Below are 9,207 nucleotides of genomic sequence, written 5' to 3'. Positions count from 1 at the left end.
ACAAATCCAAGATATTCAGCATTATTACATTTGAAAAATGGTAAATTGGCAAAATATATTTAAAATTACTATTTCTGTTGATTTTATGAATTATCTATAAAAATGTACTGATGTTGACATGAAGGCAAACAACTTACAAAACTTATTAACATATATTGCAAACTGTATTAATAAATAGACAGGAACAATAAAGAAAATTAATTTATTTTAACTCCATATTATGAGGCTCAGTGATTCTTAAGCCATTCACAAAAACCTTTAAGCACATAAGTATGACCGCTAATTGTATTTCCTAAAGTTTTGATGTTTTAAATGCTTACTTAAGAAGAGACCTTTTTAAATAGGCATCTTTCCATCCTTCATTTGCAGCATCCATTTGTTTGTCATCCTAAACACAAAGTGCTTTGAAATACTGTTTCTTGCTGCATTAGCCAAGAACTAGAGAAATGTGGGTTGTTCTTGCTTCAAAATGAATTATTCAATTTTGTATGCTCTGTTTAAAATAACCTCCGTCTGATCATTCCCATGATGATAGACATCCAAAATGAACATAAAGTTTTTTCCTTCCATTTCCGATCCTGCCCATGATTCAATAAGAAAGTAATCAATCAGTTTAACACATGTTAAAATGAATCTATTATTAACATTTTAAATAGGTTGCACATGCATCACTCAGAATTAGGAACCTCTAATTTGAGAAGTTAAAGATTTCCAAAGAATTTAAAGAAATGCTTAATTAATGCATTTAATTAATACAATAATATGTTTCTAACTTACTTGAAAAACAATTACTAATTCTTATACAATAAATATGGAATTTATTTTTCTGATTAGTATCAAACATGTATTGCAATACCGTCAAATGGTTTGCTTTCAGCACACAATTGCAAATAGGATACTGCCATTATTTGTGTATATTTCATTGATAATTTTGCAAACATGAATAGCAATCAACTCTCTTAATATATAATTATTCAGTAACAAGGTTTCATTGGTATCCCACCCAACAAATGATCCACCATTTCTTTTAATGTTAATATTAAGAATGGATGCTAGAATTTACATTACCATTTATGATTGGTGTTTCTGAAGTACAATCACCAGAAAGGATGGAAATAAAATTGCAATTCCTTGCAGAATTACTGAAAGTCTGGTCATTTCCCAATGTTAGAAATACAACATCCATACCAATTTCCTGATTAAGATCTGTCAAAATTGAAACAATTTATAAGTGGGTTAAATAGAACCAGGCACGAATGATTCTTCATGATTAAACACTTAAATACATACCGACAATAGTAACTATATAGTAACAATGGACCAAAATATTTGTGAACTTCCCAGCACTGTTGATGGAATCAAGTAGATATGAGTCACATCTTGATGGATGAAGATTATGCTGGCTCATTATTGCTTCCTTTTTTGCATACTCAAATTTCTGTGGGCAACTTTGAGGAAGTAGTTGGCCAAATGATAGAACTTCTTTCAAATGACCTTTAATCTCAGACCACTTTGAACTTTCCCATGAGTAAGCTACAGGTTTGGACTTCGCAATGTATTCCATTCCAGGGTGATCTAATATTTAACAGAAAATGTAAATAAAAATAATCCATCATCTATGTAGGTTTTATTCCTCAATTATATGACTAAATAATTCAAAGTTCAAATTACATTTATTATCAAAGTATGTATACTGTATATAACCTTGGGATTTGTCTTCTTGCAGGCAGCCACTAAACAAAGAAACACAATAGAACCCATTAAAAAACTCACAAAGACTGTTATACATCCAATATGCAAAAAAAAACAAACTGTGCAAACAATAAAAAAGTAAACAAACAACACACAGAATATTAACTGCAGAGTCCCCGAAAGTGAGTCCATAGCCATGAAACCAGTTCAGTGCTGAGGCAAGTCCCGATGGTTGCAGAGCACAGCTGCAGTCAGGCGCTGAAGCGAGTAGACCTTCACGCTCGGTCTTGGCACCATTTGATTAAATCACACAAATTGTAAAAATACCCTAAATAAAAACATGTGGAACATGAACTACTGAGTCCCCGAAAGTGAGTCCACAGCTTCAGGCGAGTGAAGCCTGGACAGGAGTCCAATGGCTGCAAGGCAACAGCCACCCCATACCGAGTGACATGGGACCCAAGAGTCCTACACCTCCCACCCGACAGCAGCAGCAAGGAAACCAGTCAAATGCAGGCAGGCGATGCTGAACACCTTTGTTTTCTGCTCTCATCTTTGATGATTTTAATCTTGCTTGATGCTTTAATCAGCATGGAGTAATGGAACCAACTGCAGGCTTGCCTTGAACCATCAAGCCTCGACACAGTGTCCACCCCCAGTAATGGCCGACCACGCTGTACCTCCACTCCAGTTCACTGAATCCCCCAGGATATCGCAAAAGCACCAGGTCGTTTGTTGGTTCAAAAGTACATCCTTAAAAGAGAAAATACAGGCTGCAGACTGCAGCGATCACAAGGATATCTAATAAAGTGTCTGGTAGTTTTGTCTGTAAAACATTACTGTTTGTCACTGGTTGTCTGGTACATCAAAGTGTCTGCAACATTGGTGAAAAATTATTTAACTTAAAAATGGTGCACAGTTTATAAAATGATCTTGTTTCATAAAATGTACTGATCAGTCACTTTGTAAGTAATAGTAAAATTTATTTAAATATGTTAATTAATTCAAATATGAAATAAAATCTATAAATGTTGCTTCTGAAACTAAAATGTCACAGGTCATTGTAAAATCAATTCTGTTCAAAACTGCTAAATTGAGTCACGAGTTAAAGCAAAAGGCAATGTTTATAACTGCTATAAGCTATGATAAGTCTGTCTCTACTTCTCATCACTGATGGCTGCTATTTGGTTTGCCTTTCAAATCATCTAATAACATGACAAATTGGGAACAGATGTTCTCAGAGAAATGTATGGAAGAAATGCGGCAAATATTCAGGGGATATTTGCGTGGAGTTCTGCATAGGTACGTTCCAATGAGACAGGGAAAGGATGGTAGAGTGCAGGAACCGTGGTGGACAAAGGCTCTTGTAAATCTAGTCAAGAAGAAAAGAGCTTACGGAAGGTCCAAAAAACTAGATAATGATAGAGATCTTGAAGATTATAAGACTAGCAGAAAGGAGCATAAGAATGAAATTAAGAGAGCCAGAAAGGGCCATGAGAAGACTTGGTGGGCAGGATTAAGGAAAACCCCAAGGCATTCTACAATTATGTGAAGAGCAAAAGGATAAGACATGGGAGAATAGGATCAATCAAGTGTGACAGTGGAAAAGTGTGTATGGAACCAGAGGAAATAGCAGAGGTACTTAATGAATACTTTGCTTCAGTATTCACTACGGAATAGGATCTTGGCGATTGTAGGGATGACTTACAGCAGACTGAAAAGCTTGAGCATGTAGATATTAAGAAAGAGGATGTGCTGGAGCTTTTGGAAAGCATCAAGTTGAATAAGTCATCGGGACCTGATGAGATGTACCCCAGGCTACTGTGGGAGGTGAGGGAGGAGATTGCTGAGCCTCTAGTGATGATCTATGCATCATCAATGGGGACGGGAGAGGTTCCGGAGGATTGGAGGGTTGCAGATGTTGCTCCCTTATTCAAGAAAGGGAGTAGAGGTAGCCCAGGAAATTATAGACCAGTGAGTCTTCAGTGATTGGTAAGTTGATGGAGAAGATCCTGAGATGCAGGATTTATGAACATTTGAAGAGGCATAATCTGATCAGGAATAGTCAACATCGCTTTGTGAAAGGCAGGTCGTGCCTTATGAGCCTGACTGAATTTTTTGAAGATGTGACCAAACACATTGATGAAGGTAGAGCAGTAGATGCAGCATATATGGATTTCAGCAAGGCATTTGACAAGGTACGCCATGCAAGGCTTATTGAGAAAGTAAGGAGGCATGGGATCCAAGGGGACATTGTTTTGTGGATCCAGAACTGGCTTGCCCACAGAAGGAAAAGAGTGGTTATAGATCATATTCTGCATGGAGGTTGGTGACCAGTGGTGTGCCTCAGGGATCTGTTCTGGGACCCCTACTTTTCGTGATTTTGATAAATAACTTGGATGAGGAAGTGGAGGGATGGGTTAGATAATTTGCTGATGACACAAAGGTTGGGGGTGTTGTGGATAGTGTGGAGGGCTGTCAGAGGTTACAGTAAGACATTGGTGGGATGCAAAACTGGGCTGAGAAGTGGCAGATGAAGTTCAACCCAGATAAGTGTAAGATGGCTCATTTTGGTAGGTCAAATATGATGGCAGAATATAGTATTAATGGTAAGATTCTTGGCAGTGAGGAGGATCAGAGGGATCTTGGGGTTTGAGTCCATAGGACACTCAAAGCTACTGTGTAGGTTGGCTCTGTGGCTAAGAAGGCATACGGTGCATTGGCCTTCATCAATCGCGGAACTGAGTTTAAGAGCCAAGAGGTAATGTTGCAGCTATATAGGACCCTGGTCAGACCCCACTTGGAGTACTGTGCTCAGTTCTGGTCGCCTCACTACAGGAAGGATGTGGAAACCATAGAAAGGGTGCAGTGGAAACTTACAAGCATGTTGCCTGAATTGGGGAGCATGCCTTATGAGAATGGGTTGAGTAAACTCGGCCTTTTTTCCTTGGAGTGACAGAGGATGAGAGGTGACCTGATAGAGGTGTATAAGATAATGAGAGGCATTGATCGTGTGGATAGTCAGAGGCTTTTTCCCAGGGCTGAAATGACTAGCACAAGAGGGCACAGTTTTAAGGTGCTTGGAAGTAGGGTACAGAGGAGATATCAGGGGTAAGTTTTTTATGCAGAAGGTGGTCAGTGCGTGGAATGGGCTGCCGGTGATGGTGTTGGAGGTGGATACGATAGGGTGTTTTAAGAGACTCCTGGATAGATACACGGAGCTTAGAAAAATAGAGGGCTATGAGTAACCCTAGGTAATTTCTAAGGTAAGGACATGTTCGGCACAGCTTTGTAGGCCGTAGGGCCTGTATTGTGCTGTAGGTTTCCTATGTCCCTATGATTTTACGTATACATCGTAATCAGTGTATATGTATCATTTAGGAAAGTAAGATACATTAAATACCCATATCATGGTTACTCTAAAGCACACAAACAATCCATTTGATGGAAATACTCAGCAAACATGCCCTACACATACTGCCTGATATTTTCAGCATTTTCTCTTTTCATTTAGCTTTGGTCATTTTGGCTGTATAATAGTATGGTTTTATAAACCACTTACGAAGGCAATTAAAGTCCTCTGTTGTTTAAGGTCGACGATGGATATTGCATTCTAGTTGTCTCCATGATGTGCAAGCCAGGGCAGTACAATATTGAAAGCAAGATGCTGCCCATTCAGCAGGCCCTCCTCTCCATACAGCTGATGAATCCCAAGTAATGGCAGAGACTAATTCAGCTTGGCTCCAGTGGCATTGCAGAGCTGCCAGTCAGTGTTGAACTCAATGTAGGACTGCCTTCGGTACTCTCTGATTTTTCCTCAGGGTTTACTCCCGAAGTCTTCCCCATGAGAGGTTATAGCTGCAAAGGAGTGGAGGTTTGAGATCTTCTCCAAGGTGAGCAACCAATCACAGCTGATGAGCTCCATCTGCCCAAAGCAACTGGTTTTAAGGCACCAGTAACTCATCTTCTCCCCTTCTTCTGTCAGTAGAAACAGTTCTGTTGGCTTAGTAGCTAAGCCACACGTGAAGGCCAGGAGCTGGACTTGGTTGTCAGAGGCTATTTGAGATGCGTGCCGTTGGGAACATTTAATAGGTAGTGGGAGTTTATCCCCACTACTTCACCCCGGTTATGACAACTTTAAGGATATGAAGGCAGTATCAGCCAATTATATGGTAACTAGTAGAATTCCCTTTCCTAATTTGTTGTTGATAATAAAAGCCTCTTAAAATTATATTTCACAATGTGATGTAAAATCACATTACCAATTCTGGATTACCAATCCAGAAGCAATCTCATAGTCTACTGAGTTTGATAGTTAAACTGGATAATTACAGTTCAGAAGAATTGCTTTATAGACCATTCCAATACTAAAAGAATTAACTGTTTTCTTTTAAATGTAGAATTTTACACTGGTTAACCTACTGGTGGTTTTGCATATTTTCCATCTTAGCCAGAATTATAAATTTTTACTGATCACCAGGAAATAGCACTACTGTTAATATTCATTAAACTTTTTCTCTTCTATTAAATCCCACAATTTCTGCTGTGGGTTTCATGTTTTTCACCTTCAAATGTTGTTTCAGCTTCTACATATAATACGTCATCTCATCAGATAAAGTTTGTCTGGGCTCTTTTGTGTAAATATGATTTGAATGGACACTTTTGCCCCATCCATACAAGACATCTCTTGGGAATACTCTCAGTTCTTGGAATCATGAATCACAAAAGGTTAGCAGACAGGTCCAAAAAGTAGTTAAAATGCAAAAGGCTTGTTGGCCTCTATTGCAAGTTTAAGAATAAGGAAGTTTTGTACAAGGTATTGTTGAAACCACACCTGGAAGAACGTGCACAGTTTTGGCCATAACCTAAAAAAGGCGTATAGTAGCATTGCAGGCAGTCCAAAGGAAACTCACCAGGTTAATTGCAGACAACACACATCAAAGTTGCTGGTGAACGCAGCAGGCCAGGCAGCATCTCTAGGAAGAGGTACAGTCAACGTTTCAGGCCGAGACCCTTCGTCAGGACTAACTGAAGGAAGAGTGAGTAAGGGATTTGAAAGTTGGAGGGGGAGGGGGAGATCCAAAATGATAGGAGAAGACAGGGGGGGGAGGGATGGAGCCAAGAGCTGGACAGGTGATTGGCAAAAGGGGAGACGAGAGGATCATGGGACAGGAGGTCCGAGAAGAAAGACAAGGAGGGGGGGACCCAGAGGATGGGCAAGAGGTATATTCAGAGGGACAGAGGGAGAAAAAGGAGAGTGAGAGAAAGAATGTGTGCATAAAAATAAGTAACAGATGGGGTACGAGGGGGAGGTGGGGCCTAGCAGAAGTTAGAGAAGTCGATGTTCATGCCATCAGGTTGGAGGCTACCCAGACGGAATATAAGGTGTTGTTCCTCCAACCTGAGTGTGGCTTCATCTTTACAGTAGAGGAGGCCGTAGATAGACATGTCAGAATGGGAATGGGATGTGGAATTAAAATGTGTGGCCACTGGGAGATCCTGCTTTCTCTGGCGGACAGAGCGTAGATGTTCAGCAAAGCGGTCTCCCAGTCTGCGTCGGGTCTCGCCAATATATAAAAGGCCACATCGGGAGCACCGGACGCAGTATATCACCCCCGTCGACTCACAGGTGAAGTGTTGCCTCACCTGGAAGGACTGTTTGAGGCCCTGAATGGTGGTAAGGGAGGAAGTGTAAGGGCATGTGTAGCACTTGTTCTGCTTACACGGATAAGTGCCAAGAGGGAGATCAGTGGGGAGGGATGGGGGAGACGAATGGACAAGGGAGTTGTGTAGGGAGCGATCCCTGCGGAATGCAGAGAGAGGGGGGGAGGGAAAGATGTGCTTAGTGGTGGGATCCCGTTGGAGGTGGCGGAAGTTACGGAGAATAATATGTTGGACCCGGAGGCTGGTGGGGTGGTAGGTGAGGACCAGGGGAACCCTATTCCTAGTGGGGTGGCGGGAGGATGGAGTGAGAGCAGATGTACGTGAAATGGGGGAGATGCATTTAAGAGCAGAGTTGATAGTGGAGGAAGGGAAGCCCCTTTCTTTAAAAAATGAAGACATCTCCCTCGTCCTAGAATGAAAAGCCTCATCCTGAGAGCAGATGCGGCGGAGATGGAGAAATTGCGAGAAGGGGTGGCGTTTTTGCAAGAGACAGGGTGAGAAGAGGAATAGTCCAGATCCCTTACTCACTCTTCCTTCAGTTAGTCCTGACGAAGCGTCTCGGCCTGAAACGTCCACTGTACCTCTTCCTAGAGATGCTGCCTGGCCTGCTGCGTTCACCAGCAACTTTGATGTGTGTTGCTTGAATTTCCAGCATCTGCAGAATTCCTGTTGTTTGAGGTTAATTGCAGAGATGTGTGGGTTGTCTTATCAAGAGATAAAGCAACTAATAACAACTGTGGAAACTATGGCGGATTTCATATTGGTTAGATAGTCTGTCAAAAAAAACATAAATGCTAAAGGAAAACAGAAAGTTTACTACAATTTAGGCTAATGACAATTGTACTGGTCCTTTTAATAGTTCGTTGTGAAAAAAGTGGTGATTTCTGACTTGAGCATCAATTACAAAAATTATTGAGAGTCTTAAAATAATAAAAATAAGACTTGGTAACAAGGTACAATTAATTTATTTGTGATGTGAATTTATTTTTTTCATTAGCCTGTCAATTTTGAACTATTTAGGATGTGACTTCTCCCACAGAACTGGCTTTGAGAAGCATGAGTAGAAGAGAAGCTTCAACAAACCTTCATCAGCAGTAAAATATTCATCCTCTGTTTCTTCACTACTGGACAATAAGTCTGGATCAGGAGAATTACTTTTCAAGATGGAACTTTGAAACAATTCTTCTTTCCTTGATCTATAATCAGCAATATGAATCAGTTACTTTTCTTTTTTAAGAACTATTCCATTTAATAAAATAATTAAAATATGATCAATAAAATTCAGGTCAATTGCTTACATGATCTTTTTTTTTGGAAAAATCTAAAGTTCAGCAATGATAAATTAAAGTTTAATTAAGACACTCTTCATTAGGTTATTAGTCCTTGAAAGAGGACTAGAATTTTAAAGCAAAGACAAAATGTTGGGCCTTAATAAGGCATTGGTCAGACCGCAATTGGAGTATTGTGAGGAATTTTGGCTAATTGTCTAAGAAACTATGTGCTGACATTGGAGAGGGTCCAGAGGAGGTTCATGAAAATGATTCCTGTGAATGAAAGGGTTAACATATGAGGAGCAGTAATAGGCAGGTGAGAAGAGGTAAGAAGGGGTTAGAGTGGGTAAATGAAGGAGGAGGAGGAAGGGGGTGGGGAAAAAATTAATTCAACCGAAAGAGTATCTCCATTCCCCCCCCCCCCACACCACCCCAGGCTTGGGACTGTCCATAGCAGCGTTGATAATAATCCACTGCTTGACTACTGGAAATTCAGGATGGCTGAACCTAACATCATGGGCCAAAGGGCCTGTTTTTGTATTGTACTGTTCTATGTTATTTTCTATCTGGTTCACCAAGT

At 40.4% G+C, this 9,207-nt stretch overlaps 1 long non-coding RNA gene across 1 annotated transcript; it reads right to left on the bottom strand.

Moving 5' to 3' along the window:
* Positions 1-298: 298 nt before the first annotated feature.
* Positions 299-1,435, bottom strand: LOC140200746 (uncharacterized). Its single transcript, XR_011886719.1, has 3 exons — positions 1,291-1,435; positions 1,069-1,206; positions 299-578 (listed from the first exon to the last, which is right to left on the bottom strand). It is a non-coding gene; the product is annotated as an uncharacterized lncRNA (long non-coding RNA).
* Between the last annotated feature and the right edge of the window lie 7,772 nt (positions 1,436-9,207).

This window comes from Mobula birostris, chromosome 7 (assembly GCF_030028105.1).
Source record: "Mobula birostris isolate sMobBir1 chromosome 7, sMobBir1.hap1, whole genome shotgun sequence".
NCBI classification, from domain to species: domain Eukaryota; kingdom Metazoa; phylum Chordata; class Chondrichthyes; order Myliobatiformes; family Myliobatidae; genus Mobula; species Mobula birostris.
The sequence above is the reverse complement of the archived record's forward strand: the minus strand, read 5'-3'. Positions and strand labels throughout refer to the sequence as shown.